Source organism: Lepeophtheirus salmonis, chromosome 8 (genome assembly GCF_016086655.4).
Source record: "Lepeophtheirus salmonis chromosome 8, UVic_Lsal_1.4, whole genome shotgun sequence".
NCBI classification, from domain to species: Eukaryota; Metazoa; Arthropoda; class Copepoda; order Siphonostomatoida; family Caligidae; genus Lepeophtheirus; species Lepeophtheirus salmonis.
The window spans coordinates 27,183,963-27,206,479 of record NC_052138.2 but is presented as its reverse complement, the minus strand read 5'-3'; the positions used below and the strand labels follow the sequence as shown (position 1 = coordinate 27,206,479).

The following is a 22,517-nucleotide window of genomic DNA, read 5'->3' as shown; positions in this document are numbered from 1 at the left end:
GTATGACGTTAATCTAAATTTAAAAAAAAAAAACCATATACCAGAATATCCTCTTCAACGTAGTATAGTATCAAAGGAAATCAATCTTACATACGATACTTTAATCAAAATAAGAGCATAGTCCCAGGAGCTACCTACTAATTTTGGGATCTTTAGGGAAAAAACAGCATATCTCACAGAGTTAGGTTTAATTATTGCCCTCAGATATTGCCTACAAAAGGTTACACTAATAGCTAGCTCTAAAGCGATGATAACTTAACAGAGAAAAATGTACTGCTCGACTTTCTTGAGATGATTTTCTCGATGCAAGACCAGATAAAATTGTGTCTTTAATGTTCCTAACGCGGTACTCAGTCATATTCATGTTCATTTATCGGCGTTCAGCGGAACTGATGTTTAATGAATGGAACGGGAATTCAATGTGCTGGCACTTGCTCTAAACAAATTGGTAGAGACGCTTTTTCACTGACTTGCAACTAGTACAGTGAGTGTCCACAAAGTTATTTTGACCCTACGGCCTCCACAGCTGCTATCAATGAGTCCTTACACACACTTCTTTTGCTTTTGCAATATTTCTAACTTGGCTAATAAAATCTTTTCACAAACTACTCTTTATTTAATCACATCTAAGTTAATTGAACATAAATTCCAGACCACCCTGTATATAAAAGAAAAAAATCCGCTTTAAACTAAAAATTATGCATTGCTAATTAAAGTAACCTTATATATAAAGGCAGGTATGACTTTTTATTTCTACCTTGACTATTCTTTTCCCTTGCTTCTCCCGTGTTCTCCAACTCATACCTACAGGCTCGTGTAAGTACCTCTACTACTATTTAATGTGAAGCATATTGTATAATTAGAAGGAAAAAAAGGGCTTTCTGAAACCTTGTCCCTTCTTTCCCAGCATAATATAATGATAGATATCCATCTAACAGTTAGTATAGTTCTGATTTTCACAATGATTTAAAAGTGCTATTATAAGCAAGGCCCGTGTGTGAAAGGTAAGCTTTTTTTCCAGTTGGATATATTGTAAGGTAAAGCCACAAGAATTAATTTTTATTAAAATTATCAAAATTTATTAGATTTTACCTTATTATTAATAGAGTATTTTCACCGACCTCATAAATTGCATCATAGTTGAAAGAAACGCCATCCTGCGGGCTCAAAGTTGATATTTTTACTATATAAAATGAACACATTTCCAATTAATCTTGATGTAAATCAATCTTTAAGAATAAAAAGACTTCTATTGAACTCTACTTGATGCAAATAATAAAAAGGGATATTTGAATTAAATCAATGTAATATATATATATATATACTGATTATTTTTTTATCGATTAAGGACAATCAAAGTAGGATAATTAGATAAAAATATATTATTCTTTCCATTATTATTTGCAATATGGAAATAAGATTGTACAACGATGTAATAGCATATTTTACATAAATACATTTTAGGGTAAATACATAATAAAACAAGACAATAGAGGACACCTTTTTTGATAGACTGTAAGGTTTAAGTTGTCCTTTTATTTAATGACAAAAGAGTTTTGATTGATATTAAACAATCATGTTTAGGCCCCCAAATGGCCGACATCAACTATGCTAACGTCACGTGAAAATGCTCTTTTATACTATCCAACAAAATCATACCTTTTTTGTTGTACAAGAATGAAATATACTAAACTAAGTTGAATTTCATCCTCTGATTCCAAATATGGCCTTAATTGTTCGCTATCAGCCTCACAGTGCTCATAAAAGAGCCAGAAAGTATTTGGTGCTTATAGCTATTTTTAAGATTCAAAGTTTTTTATAAAGAGTTGCTGTTGAAAATATGTAGGTATAAGTAATATGAATATATTTTGCAAATTCTAGTTTTTAAAGATTCCAAAGCTATCTTTATAATGTATGTATCATTTTTAGAACTCAAGTTATCTTTGTTTAAAGTTGGCAAGGGGTGCTTCATTATTTAGAAACTTATAGATCCAAGAAGAATATGTCCAGGAAGTGTAAAATATCTTAATTGATAGCTGAAAGTCTTTACTTATTATTTTATTTTTTTAAATCTCCCTTCAAAAACACTCTATATCTTTACTAACTTGAGGTAAGTCAATCACAATACTAATAAAAAAAAAGCTTCATTTTGAATTGATATTATAAGAAAACTCAATTTAATAGAAGGTTATAGGAAGAAACAAAAAGAGAGACACAGACAGACAGACATAAATAGAGAGTGAGGAGGCGGTAGAACTTCAAAAGTGTACTCTTGAGAGTAGAATCTCGAATATGAGATCAATGTTTATCTTTGAAGGAGTCTGTACCTGTGGGAAGGAACTCATGACAACGAAATTTCTACTGAAATGCTGAATATACTCGTACTGTAGGATAAAGCCACTTTAACAAGAATTAATAATTATGTAGAAAATACTGTGATCTAAAATGCAGTAAGTTAATCTTTGGCAGCGCCCTTGGTAATCTCATTAGTTACAAGTGAACCAAAAACTGTCATAAAATATATATTGTCCAAAGTGGCTGTAACAGCTGGTCACATCTATCTGTTGCCTAAAATACCTGAAACTTTCGTGAGCAACTGTCAAGAGATGCTAGATAGATGTGACTAACTTTTATTTACGAGTGCTGCCATCTTCACGCTGATATCGGAAACTTTTCAGATCCCCCTCATATACAAAAAAAATCATTCATTTTTTTTACATAAGATATAAAGTTATTTAGATTTCTACCAATTTCTGTTTCGGTCAATACTTGATTTGGAATCTTTTATGTCCTTTAAACGGGCCATAAAGTGTAATTAGTTACAAATTTGGGTACCTACATATATTATTATTAATAATAGTTAAAGTTTTTTTTGTTTTTTTTGTCATCATGTGTTAGTAACTGGAGTTTATCAGAGTTATTAGGCGTCGATGAACAGAGAAATATAAATTTGATTTATTAATGTAGAAGATACTGCCCCAACAACTCCTCAGTGCAAACTATCTATGTTTTATGAGGACAGCCACACGTTACTACTCAATACTACTTAGATTTTCGCTCCTCAATAATGAAAGAATATTCATAACAGCTTTAGAAAATAAGAAACATTGTTGAAGTTAGCAACAATAACAAAACTAATACGCCTAAAAATGCTTATAATTTACAACTCTAAATACACTCCCGTTTTCTTTCTGTTTCTATAAGAGGAGCTGTGCTTTAGCTAACACACTTGTTGTTAAAAATGAGTCCTTCCCAGACAGGGAGGAGACTTTTAGAAAAACAAAAATTTCCCGAAAGACAATTTGCCTTCGCCGAAATGTCCGTTCTGCAAAAATATTTTTGGGACAATTGTCCTAGACCCCATTTAATGTAAGAGACTGATAAGGATCCGATATGGAACCGTGTTCTGTGTGAGGACGAGTTAAATAAACCAATTTATCTTAATGTAATAAGTTTGATCCTGTATTTATTTATATTCGACCTTTTATAGTAATTCTTTTATATATACAGTACTTTAAAATGTCTTAATCATAACATGAATTAAAGACCCCAATTACTTATTATAGAATATATAATTAATTTGATTAGGTGGAGTTCTTTGACAGCGAACAGATTTTGTAGATTTCTTGAAATTGTTCTTTAGTGGGGTTGACTGTTGTTGAAGAACACAAAATATAATTGAGACTAATGTTTGCAAAATATTACTACTTATTTTCTTTTGTATTAACGAGTCGCAAAATATATATTTAAAAAATATGCCTTCATATATAATCATTAAAGCAACACCTACTACATAAAAAAAACGAATATATTTTTAGAACATCAAAAGATGCCTTGATTCTGCAAAATAGGATTTAAAAATCAACGCATATATATGTTACATTTGCAAATTTATGACCATATACTTTAACATTTACATATAAATAAAAAAGTAGAATTAAAGATTCAAGAGTGCCCCTTTTGAAAGAGAGATTCAGCAAATCCCCCAATAAATCTGTTGTTTAAATTATGGGATGATTAAAAAAAAAAATCCAAATGAGGATTCCGGTGCTGATTCAAGTAAAAATTTCTGATTCCAATGCCAATTTCGACTATACATCTGATCCCTCTGTTTAAAGTTTAAAACGTAATAAATACACTTGCGCACTTGTAAATCGACCGATTTTACATAATTAATAGTGATTTTAACGGTTAGGCTGGTACAGTAGAATAATGATGGGGGTTTGAAAAGGTTTTGTACAGGGTCAGATATGAGTAGAGTTCAGTAGTTAGTAATGAAGAAACTACCTTTTAAAAATTAAGAAAGGTTGTTCTGTGTGCTTCTTCACTATTTAATTGGTCATTGTGGTGTTAGACTCTCCGATTGAAGGAAGAATTCTCACTGATCTTTGGTGTCAATTGTTTTAAAAATCCATTATAAAATATATATATATATATACTTGCATAAATTTAAAAATAATTAAAATATTCATTTTTTCCCCCAAAATCAGATCAAAGGCAGTTGATATTAACAATAGTATTAATTCAGCTCTTGCCTTCTCCTCGCTCTTTTTTTTATTTTTATTTTTTTATTATTATTATAAACGACTCTACTCCAGATATGAGACAACAAGCATTACATTTACAAAAAATACTGTACTAAAATAACAATTGCTGCACCGACTGTGTGGGTTTAAAACACGTTCAATTTGTGTTTAATTTGTTACTTCTCAGTATTTTAATTTGTTTTATCAAAATGATGTTATTATGATACTGTATAAAATTATCAGACTAAATTCAAATGATCGGATCCTACATTTTGAAGAAAATATTTTATGAATGTTTTTTAATAACTTAAAAAGTAATAAATGATCGTACATAAGAATAAGAAAGGGAGAGCCGGAATATCCGGAATATTATTATCCGGATTCCAGAAAAAAACATACAATTCCTGATTCCGATTAATAGTGCACCTACTCATTTAAAACCCTTTCAACTATTATTTTGGGGTATTTTTAAAAGGTTTGCACATATTGCATAATATAGAGAAAGCAATACCATATTGGAGGCATGCAAATAATACATTCGAATTAGTCAAAAACTTTGCCAAGTGGCTGAAAATTTCAATACTTTCATAGCCAAACATGCAGTATTTTGGTTTCGTCGATTCTGTTTGCTTAATTTCGATATCAAAAATGCAGTATACTCTTAAAGGCCAATTGTCGAAAAAGTGGATGAAATAATGAAATCATCGAGTCCCACCGTCATGTAACCAGCTATGATATAAAAAACGCACACACACACACAAATCCACAACGTATATGATATATGAATGAATTACTGCCGATTTTGAATCCTAAATTCTACTGAAAGCCCAAAAAGGGCATCGACTTGAGCAAACCCTGATTGTTATTCTCCATCTATCATGAGCATACACAATAGTTATTACTGTATACTTAGATAGTTTCTCCTCTATAATAAATTAATTATGATAGCAGCCTATATGTTCAGGCTGCAACTACAAAAAGTCCCAAGATCGTCTAAGGTCATATTATTTACAAATATAAGTATGTGTAGTTGATAATTAATCTAGAAGAAATTATTCGTATATGTTAAGGCTTCTGCCCACAACTAGTGAAATACGCCGTGGCTGTACATGCCATTGCATTTATTGTATCATGCAACCTTTCCACGAAAAAGAAATATAAAAAAAGTTCCAAAATCAGTTGGTAGTTAACCAATTGTTCTTGGTTTGGAATTATTGATTATTTTATCATTGTTAGGAAGTGTTTACAGCTTAAAAAGAGATAATTCAACTTATCAACCTTCAGCACACTTATTAGTAGAAAAGAAACAGAAATATCGACAGCTGGCAAAAAAATACATTTTATATTTTGGTATTAGCGAGATAACGCCGTTTGGAGGAACACAACTTCTATAAATACTCTTGATTGATTTATGTGGGTATCAACCATATCAATCAAACCTTCCATTACATTAATTAAACACCCTAATTTCATAGCCTCACCCTATATATTATATGCATTTTAAGGTGTACTCATGCATATCATTTTTGACAGACGACTCAAGGGATTTCTGCATAGAATCATTCATTACTCCTTGATAAATGACAATATCATTATATTATATCATTAAAGTAAGTAATATATTCTCCCATTACGACATGATGGTTAATCTTAATTATATTTCAAAAATATTCCTTCTACGTGACAATTTTAATTAATAACTTTTTGGAAGGGGTAATTTATTCACATATGTAGATATTTTTATTCCATCTCTCAGCCTTTCCTTCTCTCAAAAAAGACAGAAAAAAACCCTGAATGAACTGATAGATTATTTCCCATTCTTTAACTATTCTTCATTTACTCCAACAAGAGCTAAATCAAGTTTAATCATTATAAATCGAAGGATAGTTGACGCCATCTTGCGTCTACGAGGGTGGTCTTGAAAAGTTTCCCACCTCAAAGTGAAAATGGCAGCAGCACTCGTAAATAAAAACATCTGTTGACAATTACTACTCACCAAATTTTCAGCCATTTTGGACGCACAGTTGTTATGGAACAGTTGTGGGAGTGAGTTGATGATACAGTGTTTTTGTGGAAATGAACAAAATTGAGTATCGAGCGGTCATTAAATATTCGTTTTTAGAAAGTGCAACCTTTAAATGGATTCATTCTAATAGCAGACATATTAAGGCTTGTTGTGTTAATATTTGACACGTCTAAGTTAATCCAACCTGGAGTAATTGAGCCAAAAACAAAAAGTTTCACGTGAACAATTATTTTGCATAGAAAAACCCCGAGTACTATTTGGATGGTTTACAGAGATGGGAGCATCAATGGGAGATATGTGAAGAGTTACAAGGAGACTATATTGAAGAATAGAAATAGTAATTCTGAAAAAATGTCCTGTATCATTGTTAGGTCGGAAACTTTTCAGACCACCCTCGTATTATTGTTTATTACGCCAGCTTAAAACATCTGCGACATCTTGTGGGAGGAAATATTTTTGTAGTCAGGAAAGTCTCACAACAGGCCTTACTCTATTATATAGCTTTTTTCCCGAAGGTAAGCTTAACATGCCAAAACTTCCCTGGCTTCAATAAGGTTTAAAGTTGAGGTTTTGAGTAATCACAATATTTTATGGTTCGATATCATTCAAACATTATTTTCCAATCCGATCTCGACAAGCCTTGGTAATAGTCTTGGTTTCTTTTAGTTGGCAACCTGAAAAGTGAAATTTCTATTTTAAGCTGTTATCCTTATTATTTAATTCCTGAAGAGTGAAATTCCTTCTTTACTTCATAAAAGCTATCATTGATATTTACAAAACCACATTGAAAATTTGCATGTACTCATAAAAGACGCAGAGCAACCCTGAGGATAGGTTGAAGAGTTATAAATGTAAGTCATTGTTGGACTCGGAGTAGAATTGAGGATCAACAATGGAGTAATTCAATCATACAGGGTCGTTAAGGTAAATCTTGACCACCTTTAACTGCATCCTGATCAATACGGGAAGCAAGTAAAGGATTTAAATTATATTTACAAGTTCTAACAATACAAAAAAAAATTCCTTTAACATGTCAGGCATCTTCACCAATAATTCGCTAAATACGAGGCCTAGAGGATTTGTAGGTTTTTACCATGTCCATGTAGGAGATTTTGTCTCAGTACTTGATGTTGGAGGCTTTCAAGGAGGCAATGCTGTTGTGTTATGTGAAGTAATCCATGAGATTCATATAGGGGAGTTGGAGGGCCAAGTGTGGGGTGTCAAAAGGACACCTTCTCTTCTTTATACAAGTTTTGGGTCTTGAATGCCTTGTTGAAACAGGAACTTAACACCATTGGCTTCAATATTCATACAAGGTATCACTTCGTCAGACAGGAGTTCACAGTACCTGTTGGTACCCACCCTGTCTTTCGGCTCAAAGAAGAAGGGGGCATGACACTGCCGTTGCTCCCAATGAACCCAAGGATCATGATGCTGACTGGAAACTTAGTTTTAAAGACTTTGTGGACATTAGCTCTCTCTATGGTAAACCATCGGTCGTTCTGGATGTAGTGAGATCTGTCGGCATTCCATTGTTTCTCATCCAAATATAAAATGATTCGGTTATCATGAGACTTCATGAGTGTTTATAGCCCTGGAGACTGTTGCATGGCTTACTTGGAGCTTTTTGGCAAGAAGATAAATTGGAATCCCAGGCCTTCACAGACCGTTTCAGCCATATGGTAGCGCGTATTTTATCACTAATGGACTCGTAGGTTTTTTCTCTTATATCCCCCTTCCTCCTTCCAGCGGTTGTAGACGTCGTAGAAAGAGTCTCCTCTATCATAAATAATTGTTTTGAATTAAGAGTTGCGCACTAACTTCAAGCTAACGCTCAACCTCTCATTTTAAAATTGAAATAAAAATATTTTCCTTATCGTTCAGGATGTAGTATTGTAGATTTACTTTAATGACTCTGTATATGTCCTTGCTATACATGGAGTTAGGTTTGTGTTTATTTCCTCCCTCTCACTGCTGCTTTCAGCTGCTTTAATAAAACGTCAAGATAGCTAAGCTGCTCTCCTGCATAACATTATACAAATTTTCAGGGCACCCATGTTGATTTTTGGTTTCTTTTTTAACATGCTTAAAAGGCAACTGCTTCGAATCAATATACACAATGCATAACAGATGAATTAATTCATTCATCAAAGTGTGTCTATGGGTATTAAGTAGTTTTTTGGTTCGGTTTTGTAATTCTAGACTAGTCTGAGACTGTTTTGATTTTTGTGGGACCGAGCTAATTCGGTCCTTCAAAAATGTTTAGTACTATATCTGTCTCCTAGAAAAATTCGATCTAGATCGTTCCAAATGTAAAATTCGGTTTGGACCGTTCCAAAGGACAAATCAGGCTTAGTACGTTGCAAAGAAACAATTCGGTTTAGTTTGTTCCCAAAAAAATTGGCCTCATTCAAAATTTGGTCTTGGCCAATTTTACATCTAAATTGTTTATGATGCTTAAGTGTTTTCAAATTTTGAATACAGTAAAATGACGTCAAAGGAAGTTTAAACAGAGACAGTTTGGAGGAATTTGCATACCATTGTCCCTCCTTTGAACACGGAACTTGAGATGGATGACAAAGTTAAAGGTATATTCCATTGATTTTTTTTACCTTTCTTTGAAGTCTACATAATATATGTAAGATCTTTGAACAATAAAATGAAAAAATCAATGACGATTGATCTAGAAAAATAAAAAATAAATTAGGTCTGTCATCTATATTAACAAAGAAAAGTTTTCTTTGTAAATGTATGTATATAGGGAAACGAGTCACTGGGTACGTTGTATATAGCAATCCATGATGTATATAATAAACATATTCTGATCTAAAGATTTTCCTTTTTTTTAAATTACATTATAACTTAATTCATCCGTACATTAATTTCATATATCTATACATTCCAAAAAAACACATAACAATTTCATCACAAAATAATATTAATTAATTAATATAACAATTGTGACAATCATTTGTTTTTCATTGTTCAAACAAACAAACAAAATGAAGCATGCGTCAATGAAAAAAGATAATGACATCTTAATGAAAATCTGCTAAACAATTAAACTGAAAAACAAAACTATAAGGCAATTCCATTCCTTTTGAACCTCTTTAGCACTTCGTGGGATCTTAAAGGAGTCTGTTCAGACGAGTAGCTATGCAAGAGTTCTTACTTCTTGCGGCGTAGATAATAAATAGTACCTTTGTTATTCAACATTCTATTTTGAAGTGAAATCTATGTTTAGGTGGTGACATTAGCAGCCAATCCCCATTCTTTATTTCTGAATTGTAGTATTTCCTCAAAAACTCAGTGGTCATGTGCACTATGTTAACCACACTTGGGAAATACAAAAACAGATGTCTGGAAGTCTCTAAGCTTTGTATTGAGTCGATGAAAGCGTTGGAAAATATTTTTTTTGAGTTTATTAGTATATTTTCCGAGGGTTTACAACCTAATCGAAGGAAGTGTAGACGCACCAAACCAGCCAAAGAACCCACAATTTGGCTTTCGATGGCTTTCTTGTCTAAACTTGAAATAGCTATGGTTTCTAACCCCAAGTAGTGCGGGATTGGGGGCTATAAAACTTCGTATAATACGGCTTAATCAATTTTTTTAGTCTTTTAATATGCAAGAAGGTCATTGGTGTGGCATCTGTGGACTCGATCCACAATTTTCTAATTGCTGAAAGTCCTGATGCCTTGAAGAATTCATCTCTAGTGTTCAACCTGTGGTTGAAGTTCAATGGTCCACAGTTGATTTCGTCTACGCCCAAACTTAAACAGCATAGGAAGAACAGAGTCCACAGTAAACAGCCATGTAAAGTTTAACGATTTCCACGCCGTTTCTAAATTTTTTAGACCTATGCCCACGATGAAATTGGAGAATACTGGCGACTCTTTTAAACATAAGCTCGCTTTGATCCCCACATAAATTTTTCCTGGATGATTTATATTTTGTTTTTAATTTTCTCTGAATAAGGAGTATACCTAAGTAAGTGAACTACTCGGGGTATTGCAACTGAATTCCATATTTTCACCCCCATCTAATATATTTATATGTTGCCTATCGTACCACGACGTAGTACTAGAGATATATTCTAGGACTCTCTCTACGTTAATAATGATGCTGATCGCTCCATCCTCTTTTTTTATTGAGACTCCAAGAAGAAGAGTTGATTTACTGGAGAACTTCAATAACGGAAAAGATATCTTCAAAGATTCTTGCAGTGAAGATAAAACTTATGTCTTACTGGTGTTGACCACTAGACGCTAGGGCTCTGAAAATGATTCTGGGGTCCCAAACACCGCTCTCATATATGAAGTGATCTCCTTCAAAGATCCCATGCAGTAAACAGTTAAGTCATCCACGTAAAATAGAGTCATACTTGACAAATCATTCTTGTATGTAGATAGAACATAGGGTTTCATGTAAATAGTCCAATGCTATAATGTGAAGTGTTGGAGACAAAGTATTTCTTTGCTTGCATTCCCAAGTTATCCCGAAATAATCTTCCCCCCACAAATATCTAAGTTTAGAACAAGATTATCTTAATATAGCTGCTACCATTTTTAGGGAGAATCCTAATCTATTTAGCTGCAACAGTATATATTTTAGGAAATGGAGTCAAATGCCTTCTAAATCAGTCTATAAAGTCATAAATGTCAATAAAACATTTTATAACCACGCTACAAAAATTATAAGACCATAATTTATGTTACATCCCTTCCCTTTTTCTGATTGCATCATATAAAATATCGGAGAAAATATAGAAAATTCTCCGATACAATGCAGATGTTGAATATTTTACAGGCTATATTGTTTTTCCGATGTAGATCCGATATATTAGCCAACGTCTAAGTCTTAGCTCATAAATAGCATAATAATGATAACATCTTTGGGAAAGAAAGAACGGTGTTCGTAGTGCCAATTACAATAAAACTCGTACGCCCAAAAATGCACATGTTTCACAACTCTATATAAACTTTATTTATCTATAATTGCCCGTACGATTGTGTGATTCCTTATTTATTAGGTCCAATCCAGTCTTAGGACTGTCGCTACTTGAATGTCGAATAAGTAAAAATATAAATTATCGGAACGACTATCAAAATGACTAAGATTTTTTTTCGACAGAAATACGATGCAGATACTGAATATTTTGACCGATATATGGATTTTAAGATTTCGTCCCAATATATGAGACCACGACTATTTTTGAGTGGAGAAAAAAGCTTGTCCTGAAGGAATATTATAGACAAATAAAAGCCCATTGTGTATTTTTTTTTTTAAATTATATTCATTTCTTTTAGACAGAAATAGCTATCCTTTTCTAAATGAGGCATTTGATTCTCTATTTCTTTTATTTTTTATCTTCATCTTGAAGAATGGTCAATAGAGAAATTGGATTCAAGTATTAATAATAATAAAATAGTACATTTTTATTGCTCTACTCTTGTTGAATACATAAGTATTACTGTTACACTCTATAAGCTGACTTGCTTTAATATAAATATATATCTTCCTACATATAGCATGTATTTTCGTCCATTTTTTTAAATTTTTTTTTACATTTTAACAAAATTCAATTTGGAAAAACAATGGTTTATTTTTTCAATTTAATAAATATCTAGACCTAGAATATAAATAAATTGAATTGATTTGGATTCAATTTCAATCTTAACTCAATTGGCGTTATATTTACTTTCTCGATCCATAGTACAATAAGGTGATCACTAGTGATCTGTCAGTCCTTATATAGAACTGAGGACTGCCATTGTGTCCGTTCAGTTCCGTCTAGTCCAGTCTCACTTTGTTGTCCTTAAAAAATCAATCCCTCGTAACGTCATAGAGTTGTTTCATCCTAATTAATAGAGATAATTTTTTAATAGGCGAGGAGAAGGGGGAGCGATACACCTAAATTAAAACCCTTTTTAACGTCAAGTGTATATTTTATGATTTTGGAAGGAGAAAATAAATTACTGCTATAGAGAGGAGAAAAATGTCATTACTGCATGGAAAATATTATAATTATATTTAAATTCATATATATATTTATTTTATAATGCATTTTTGAATTAATTTGCACCAAAGATATGCCAGAATTCTTCTTTTAGATCACACCCATAAGCCGTTTTTCCTTTTCTTATCGGTAAACTTAGTTTTTTCTTTACAAAGATCACATCTTCAGTTATAAGTAGCGTAGAGTAGTGTGTCTTGAAAAAATGAAAAACTACATTTAAAAATTAGAAAAGGAAAAAACGTTTGTTGCGTGTTTTCTTTCTTCTTTTTCCCCAATTATTTAATAGATAATTTTGGTGTTAACTCCTCCCTCTGAAGTATGCATTATTGCCTTTCTTTGGTGCAAATTGATTCTAAAAAGAATAATAATATAAATGTATATGAAAATAAATATCATCAAAAATATTTTTGAGTTATCAAACAAGTAATTCAAGAATTTCCTAAGCTTAAAAAATCCTCTCAGATGTTTCCTCGACAGATCAATTAATGGGAATATTACTTAATCTAATGACTGAACATATATCTCCTAAATTTAGAAATACCTTGTTATTGAAAATCTACTAATAAATATATAGTTTTGATATTAACTAAATAATGTCTCCTTAGGATATTAATCTGTTGCCAAACGAAAAAAAAGAAGAAATAATTCTGACAAAATCGAACAAATAGTTACAGACATTTGAGTACATATGTAAAATTTCCGATCGGATTGGAAAATATTTTGTCTTTATATACCCAAAAAGAAATAGTAGAAATAAATGTTACGTGGTTGTGTATGACTTGGAATAATCATGTTATTAAACACGAATATTTGTATAGGCATAATATGTAATCTTAATCAAAGATGTTTACTTTGTGTATGTGAAATGTACATGAAAGAAAATCTCATTAAAACACATAATATATTTAATCTGATAAGGCTCACTTGGCATTATTTTAATTATATTCCATTTTTGACATCCAATTTCTTCAATAAGAATTATATACATCTATAATATATTCGTCATCAAAAACAAAGGGAAAAATATTAATCCTTTGCACGAACAAAAAATATCTATATTTTGCCAAACAAAAGTTTACACAAGCATAAAAAGGATTATGTAAATAATTAGAGTTTTATGTACTAACAAAGAAATTTAATTCGAGAAGGTTTAGTTCGGCTGCAATATAACTTTTTTTGAAAGGCAAGTTTGCCTGTCGGCGCCTCATTTTTGAGTGTCAGTTTTATATCCTAGAACTGCGTGACTCCATGATATAAGAACTAATCGTGTAACAACGAGCGTGTGTAGCTCAACGTGCCCTATTAAAAAAGAAAAGAAAACATAAAGCTTGTAATAGAAGTTGTAACAACATAACCTCCTTTTTCGAAAAGACAATAAAAGAAGTTCTATCAATCCGTAAAGTTATATTTTTGTTTTATGATGATAGTACATATTTTAAACAATACAATTATAAGAATCGTATCAGATAGATGACGTTTCCCATTGTCCGTACACCAAACATAAATATTTTAAAACACGTAGATTTCTCGATTTCTCTCTCTTAAAATAACATAATGTCTTAATTTATAGTCAGTTATGATTAATTTATAAAATAATTAGTTATTGACAATTTTGTAAAAGTCTTCAAAATATTAGTTTCTACGAAATAAAACCTGGTTTCAATCACCCGATTTTGAAAAACAGTAACAATTTATGTAGAGTTCTTGCATAACATTCATTTAGATAACAGTAATTTTTGGTCTTCAATATTATTATCTGTTGAGCATTCAAAGAATTTTGTAAATTCAAACTATGAAAATGAATTGAAAAAATGGTTTGTTATCTGGTAAGAATAGTAGCAATGAACTGATTTTCATAAATATGAAGAATCAAAATTCAAAAGCTAAATTGAAGTTAATTTAATTTTATAAATAGTTCTGTTGAACCATCTATTGGCAAAATGTATTTCGACGACAACCGTACGTTCTTCATTACTCTAAGCATGATAGTGACTCATTGTATTTCACAAAAAAAATTAAAGGATATCACCACTACAATGAAAACACGCCCACCCTCATTCTACCACTATAGCTGGATTACCCCGCATTATAAAAATAAATGATGGTCCTTCAAACTGGATAACAGAATAATTAAAAAAGGAAAAAAATCATCAATGAGATTAGAAGGGTTCAATTTCGCCATATAAAAGGGCCGACAAGTGGGAATGGACTGGACTGGTTTTCGTTCCTAAATAAGGATCAACATAACAATAGCCTATACTATTCTTTAGGTACGAGCTAGGCTATAAGCAAAAAAAAAATTGCATTGATATACAAATAAATTTTTTTTAGATACGTGCTAGTCGAGAGTTGAACACGGGTGCGGGGCCGCTGCCATATGAATTGTTTCTTACGTTATTTATTGTGGGAAAAATTGTTTTAACTTACGGACAGGAACAAATTAAACTCGGAGGACAAACGATCACTCTATTTTTTATTAAAAGAATTAAAAAAATAATATTTAAGAAAGTCATAAACACTCTTCATATTGCAAACTAGAAAAAAATATTACACGCCTTGTGATTATATTTTTTACAATTCCTGACTTTATTATGAAAAAATTCTTACATTCCATTGATTGAAAACCAATTTGTTCCTTTTCTTGTAAATTTACTTTGCCAAGAAAGTTTGACATATTTTAATGCATGCATTTGTATTTACTCGAAATGTAATAAGTTATTTATCTAAGTACATGTTTAACATTTTACTCAATATGTTATAAAGAATTCATTGAACAAAATTGCAATATTTTAATGCAAAAACATGCTGTATTTAAATAAGGTATAAATCATTTTCACTTATTTTCTACAGACAGGATGTTAAGCCTTTTACTCTCTATTTTAAAGCCACGTCTATATGCTTCTGGATGTTTAAAGATAAAATGGTTGGACGAAAGGGGTTAAAAATTACTATGGATAGTACTTTTGTGGAGAAGAAATACATGTTTAAAATCAAAAACGATTAGTGTAGGTGCTCTTTTTTCTTTTCTTTTTAATTAATTAAAAAATTGTCTTGGTTCTTCTTTCTTTAGAGCAATAATTCATTTTTTTTTGCTCTACATGTCATACAAACGGAAGCTACAAGTCTCGCTCCCGTTTTATCTCCCCTCTACAAAAATCCCGACCTTGGAAATGATATTTCGGAAGGTTCACTAAACATCTCCTCCTGAAAGAAGAATTAAAACCTTCTTTTGGTGTATTTTTTTAAATGCATAGCAACATAATAATTAGTAATATATATTGGAAAATATTTATAATATTTTCCCATCACCACTGTTATTTCAAATGTAGAAGCGTTATTTTACCCCTCACCCAAATTATATAACCGAGTATGATATTAAAAAGGGTCCCGCCGTCTCCTTGCACTCCCACAAAATCCAACTCCCAGTTATAGCTTTGAACTGAACAGGAGCTAACTCGAGTTCAACCAATCAACTTTTATATCATTAATACGCGGAGCTGTATAAAATATGCCTTGAAACGAGTGGTATTTAGTTGGCAATTTGAGCTATGTTTTTTTTTTTTTTCCTAGAGCTGTGGTAATAATTGTTTAATTCTTGAAGAGACAAAATCTAAGTATAAAGTATTCACTTACACGTGGGCTCATGAGGCGCCATTCTTATGTGTAATCATAAAATTTCAACTTATGACTTGACCTTCGACTTTGACCTTTCAAAATTTACTAACTGTAAACATATATAACTTTCCTACAAATATTTACCAAAATCAATTTTAACTTATTCCGTACTCCTACTTTTTAAAAAACCATTTTTATGTTAACTTCACCTACGATATTGAACTTTCAAAATTTCATGGGCTCTTACAGTTAACATATATAATCTTCCTAGAAAAATTCACTAAAATTAATTAGTAACCTTTACTTAATCCTGTTCGCATACAACCAAACGGAGGTGAAAACATAACCTCCGTTCAAGTTCGTCGTCGGAGGTAATAAGCAGTTGTTTGTCAGTCCTTATTTATTTGATCTAGTCCAATCCAGTTTTAGGATAACACTAGTTACAATACTAATTACAATAGAATTTCAACAAAATTAATACTTTAAATAGATTTGTGCGTGAGTTTTCTTAATCATTAATGTAACCGCCTTTAGCAACATTGATGGCTTCAAGGCGGAGGTAGAAGTCCTGGCCCCAGTAGCAAATATATTGCTCTGTTATGGCGTCCCAGTGCTGGCTGAGAGTGGTTTTGAAAGCTTCGTGTGTTTGAATGATAGATACTGAAGGCATACCCCTAGAAATGTATCCAAAAGGTGTAGTCGAGGGTGTTGGAATCAGGACTGTAGGAGGGCTAAAGATATAAAAATAACTTTTCTTTAATTGCTGGTGTCAAAAGTGGCTCTCCACCCTCACAAGGATCTTTCATCTACTTTTTTGTATAGCTCTCTGGAGAGTCTAATGTTAAACTCTCAGATTTCTTGCATAGCCGTCATGGACTTGAGGGGACTGCCCTGGGCGGTTTTCTTTAACTCTTCCGAGTCTAGTTTGGCCTTTCTGACGGAGTCCTTCTCCTCTCCAACGTTTCGGACTTACTGACGGTGTAGACGGTGGTCCTAGAGACACTCAATTGCTTGAAGTACGCGAATGGAAATTCGTCGATCCTGTTCAAGTGTATTTTTCTCGACTTGTACATAATCTAGGGAACTCCAGTTTTTTTTTTTTGTTTTTTTTTGTTTGTAACTAATTGTTTATAGTTTATTACTTCGAAATATGAATTAATTTCAATCTCTCAACCTTACTTAATTATTGAATTAGTAAGTGTTCAGATTTTAATGGACTACCCGGTAATAGACGTAAGGTTGCGCCACTATCCTTGGTTATATAAACAGTTTAGTAATAAGAAAAAGCCCTCCTCTCCCAATATTTCATGCAAATCTTTGAAAATAATTGTACTGCGAAATAGTATAACAGTAATTACGAAATTAGACAACTGCCATTCAGTTTTGAGCCTTTCTCTTTTTTAGAGGAAGGGTTGAGAAATTTAATATGAAGATAGCTACAATGTGAAGAAAGTCCTAATTAAATCAACTCTTCATCTATCTAATAAAAACTAATTATTTTGAGTGAAAATTAACTTTACATAAAAAAGTATGTTCCCAATTTTTATGAAATTTATAATTCATATAATATACAATTTTTTATTAAATGCAAAGTCTTAGATATATTAAAACAAGAGAAGTACATTAAAAAAACATGAATTTTTTGGTAATTTGCATATAATATTCCAAAAAAAACATATATTTTCCTAATAATATACAACTTTTTTTTATATCTGTAAAAAGGAGTATAGAAAAGGGTGTATGTTTTCAACTTTTTTCCAATTTCGATTATGACTAGTGAGAAAAAGTTTGAATGCACTAAGGAAATACCACATATGCAAAACTTTATTGATCCATGATGTTATCTTTACGTTGCCTACATCTCCATCAATGTTTGGAAAAGGGGAAAAGTTATTTATTTAATCAACAACGACGAAAATAAATTATTTTTCATTATTTTGTAAAAAAATTACTTTGATTGACATTTATCTAATCTATCAAACGTTTTTATAAAGTTATTTTTTTATTTTTTTGAAAGCCATTAAAAATAAGGAAAATTTCAACATAGATAGGATGAAAGTGCAGAAAAGTCCGGTCTACGCGAAATCATTTCTGAGCGTAATTATAAAAAAACTGGAAACCATATCACAAATTTTGATTGAAGTAATAGAAGACTATATTATTAAAGATTCAAAATTTAATTTTTCACCTATTTGCGGCCACTCATGTCTCAAGATGAGGTACGAAGCTTCTGCATGCTCTAAAATTTCAAGGGAATCAACGGAAATCCATTCCCAGACAATGGAAGCTGTAAAATAAATGAGATTATCGTGGAAGCTCCTATAGGCCTTCCTCTCAATGTCGTTCAAAAATAATAATGCATTGAGTCAAACCTGGTGACGATGACGGCAATTCCTCATTAAACCAAAATCTCCCTAAGTTGTTAGAAATCTATTTTTTGGATTGGTTGCTGGTATGGCCTGGAGATCCGTCTCTTAGTCAAATGAAGTTCCCATTAGGGTAACTAGCCTTTAGACAGTGTTATACAACGTCCAAGATAACTTGGATGTATTCAACCGAATCAACTCCACATTTTGGGAAGAAATGTGGAGGATGACGTTTCAATTGGATGAAATGACAACTAAGACCATAATGGTGGACATTTTTTTTGGATATTTCCCAGCCTCCAGCTCGGTTTCTTTGAACTCCCCGTTCAAAGATAAATTTGGGTTCTCGTTGCCTTTGGGGTTCTTGATTCATAAATTAAATGACCTCAAATCAACCCCATAAAATGCATTGTTTAATTATCCATCCAATGACGTCATTTTTATTGTATATTTGACCTTACTTTATATACAATGTTTGTGGAAAGAACCCGGACTTTTTTGTAAACCCTGTATTTTGACCTTTCCGTTCTTAAAATGTAAAAAAGAAAAAATATGCTGCTTTTCGCAAATCATCAAAATTTATTTGCGTTATTCTCTGTTTTTCTGTATAGGATGAATTTGGGGTATGAAACTATAGCAATACTTTTTATAGGTAACAAACGTACCTATCAAAATTATTTAATACAAAATAAAAATAGCGTTTTATTTAAATACTAAAAGTGGTACTCGATATTGCTTAATTTATTAGGCGTCCGTTAAAAGACAAATTTTGTTTTAACCATGTAGAAGATAACACACTAACAAATCCTCAGTGTTACTCTCCGTTTTTCACACGTCACTACTCAATACTTATATCAATTCACATATGTTCTCTCCTCAAGAATGAAAGACTATAGCTACTCTTAAATAATAAAAAGAATTTGAGAAAAAAATGAAGTGATTTGGTGAGCCAGGGAGTACTTTAGTACATGTTAAGATTTAAATAAAATATACAAATTGGGATGTAAATATGAATTAACTTTCCAAGGCGATTTGTATCTAGCATACGAGGAAAATATTTTCTTAAAGTGCGCTTGAGATACTAAAGTACTCATTAATCATCCCACATGGACGACGTCTGAAGGGGTGGGCTGGAGATGCTGTTGCCACCCACCATAAATAAGAAGTTTAAAGTTTAATTTAATTTTTTGTAAATAGCTGTGGATTTTTGAAATAATTTTCTGAAAAAATTAATGTCTTTAGAATAACTATGGATTTTTGAACTCATTTTCCAAAAAATTAATAATATTTTAATTTTTTTCCAAATTTTAAATTTTTTTAAAAATTTTTTTCCAAATTTTAAATTTTTTCGAAAAAATTTTTTTTAATTTTTTTCAAAAAATTTTTTTCGAAAAAATATTGGAAATCTAATATTTAAATTTCTTTCCAAAAAGTTTAATTTTTTCAGAATAACCTATGAATTTTTGGAATTTTTATGCAAAAAAAATTTAATTTTTTGTGAATATCTGTAAATTTTTGGAAAAAAAAAAAAATAAAATTGTTTGTATTTGGAATTGTTAAAAAAGTTACCTTAAAATTTCAATAATATGTTGGAGGAGAGCTTCCTAGGTATCATGGCTTTTCATTGGCACAGCATTACTCCGCAAACAAAAAACTACTAATATGTTTTTTTTGTTCTCAGCTGTCGAATCCTTCGTCTCATTTGATACGTCATGGCTATTACATAATCCATTCTTTTTTAAGAAATAAACGAAGTAATAAGTTATTCTCTACTTCTCTGCTTCGTTTCCAAAAGGACATTAATACAATTCCTTGTTGATCCCTGGTCGTATATATGTATACATTGGACAAATTATTATTTCTATGAATAAATTTTCAAATACAAATCTTGGGCATGCAGTAAAATGTGACATTCTTGGTTTTAATACATGAAAGTGTGTTTTTATATATCACATTTGACATACTTCTAACTTCTTTTTTTTTAAATATTAACTTTCCAACGTTTCCATTTCAAAAACAAATATGTTAGAAGTATGTCAAATATGATTTATAAAAACACTCTTTTATATATTAATATAAATAATATATCAAAATTTCACTTGTAATGCTTTTGCTCTAGGCTGCAAAAATACATGACAAAATGTAATATACTCTTCTAGTAAAATATTTCTAAGTTAAAATCACATCTAGGATTTTTATTATAGGTTGGGGAAAAAGTAATTTTGCATTTTTTTGCTTTATTTCAATACTTTTTTATTACAAAACTAATCAACATTTAAAGTTTTAAAACAATTTTTAAAATATAAAAAAATCATCTGAGATATAAGTAAATTACTGGCATACGTTAACTTTTTCTGACTTTTTATGTACGCAGGATGGGTTTCCCCTGTTTTTCCCTTTCCTTCTTGAGGAACACACACTTCAGCGCCTATACATATTATAAAAGAACTAACAACTAATCAAATATGATGCTAAAAAAACACAAAACTGAATAAATAGACATTAAGAAAAAAAAATCAAAACAAACCACGTCCACAAGATTGTCGTCACATTAAACGAATTGAAAGTCCGTCTTTTTTCGCGATAATTTAAGCTCGTCAAGAGCCACTTCCACTATTCTTGGTGAACAGCAGACACCTCTGAAGAGCGCCGTTGAGATAAGAGTCTGGAGCTTACATATCACCTCCTTTGCTCCGATTGCAATCCACACAGGGCGCCCGAGCGTGTTATTAAAATGTCACCCAGTAAAGAAGACCCCTACGATATACGATAATTTCAGGTACATTTCTGTTGGATTGAGGATTGGATCCCTAAATTTCAATGCTTTATAAGAAGTGTCATAATCGTTTGGTTTAAGTCAAATATAGCCACATTCTGTTTACAAACGTGTCGTCAACAAGAATTCAACTTCATAATGCCCTTTTCGTAGAAGCCTTTGCCCCTATTAGTAAACAACTCGGGCAACCAATTTTGACATGCCCTCATTGAGGCCAAATTTATACCCCTAAGTGTGTTCGCTAAAGACAGGAACAGATGGTAGTCCTTTGGTACCAGGTCACTGAACTGTAGGGTGGATGCATAAGAACTTCTCATCCGAGCTTCAAGCGCATCATCAAAGATGTGTATCCCTTGGCGTTGACTTGATGGGGTCTTGTTGTCTCCTATTCACCAAGGATGGCCACTTTTATTCAATCATCAGTTTCAAAAGGTCGAGTTGTTCACAGTAGAGGGCAGAATTGAGCGAGAGATAAAAATTGCTCGAACCACTGTTAAAAGGAGTATTGGCCCCGTATACATTGCAAATTTTCTTGCTCGCTTTTGATTCATTTTTTTCATTTAATGTATTAAAAATGTAAAATATTGAACATTTCTTCCTATGAGACCTTCATACTCTAGGCAAAATAATTCACGACTTAACATTCTAAGCGTAATACTGTTTTAAAAATGTCTGCAGTATACACTCACAGTTCTACAATGTTTTATCGTATGATCCAATGTGACCAATAATGAACAAGATATACTTAGTTTAAAAAAAAAAATCCAAACTTAATATTGTTAAATGGTTTTATAATCCATTTTCATAAAATAGGAATATATTGTATGGCAATGATAGTTAAGGAGTATTTAAGAGATAAATAAAAGTTGATATTATATATGTCTAACTACTTGAGGATTTTTGGCCTTTTTCCGTTTCTTTTTGAGAAGTTTAGAGCCTATGTTTAAGATATCTATATTGGTTAAGAAAAGGTTTTATATACACTATAATATGGTGTAGGCAACATAAATTCATCAAGACATGGAGATTATGTAACATGTCGTAAATTGCTTTTTCTAGAAAAAAGATAATGAAATTAACATGAGGTAAAAATTCCCACTAGCTTCTGAGGAAGTGATAAAGTACCTTGTCAACTACATGGTTTTAAGAAGTATTACACCTTATACTTTTTAATAATATGCTTAACAAT

General features: G+C 31.6%; 1 protein-coding gene across 3 annotated transcripts in view; it reads left to right on the top strand.

Moving 5' to 3' along the window:
• Nucleotides 1-802: 802 nt before the first annotated feature.
• LOC121123584 (uncharacterized) overlaps nucleotides 803-22,517 on the top strand; it is a 62,182-nt gene continuing 40,467 nt past the window's right edge. The window contains exon 1 of one of the 3 annotated variants that reach the window (XM_040718710.2): nucleotides 803-1,004. The gene's annotated coding sequence lies outside the window, so the exon portion shown is untranslated. The other 2 variants (XM_071890474.1, XM_071890473.1) reach the window with 2 other exon arrangements.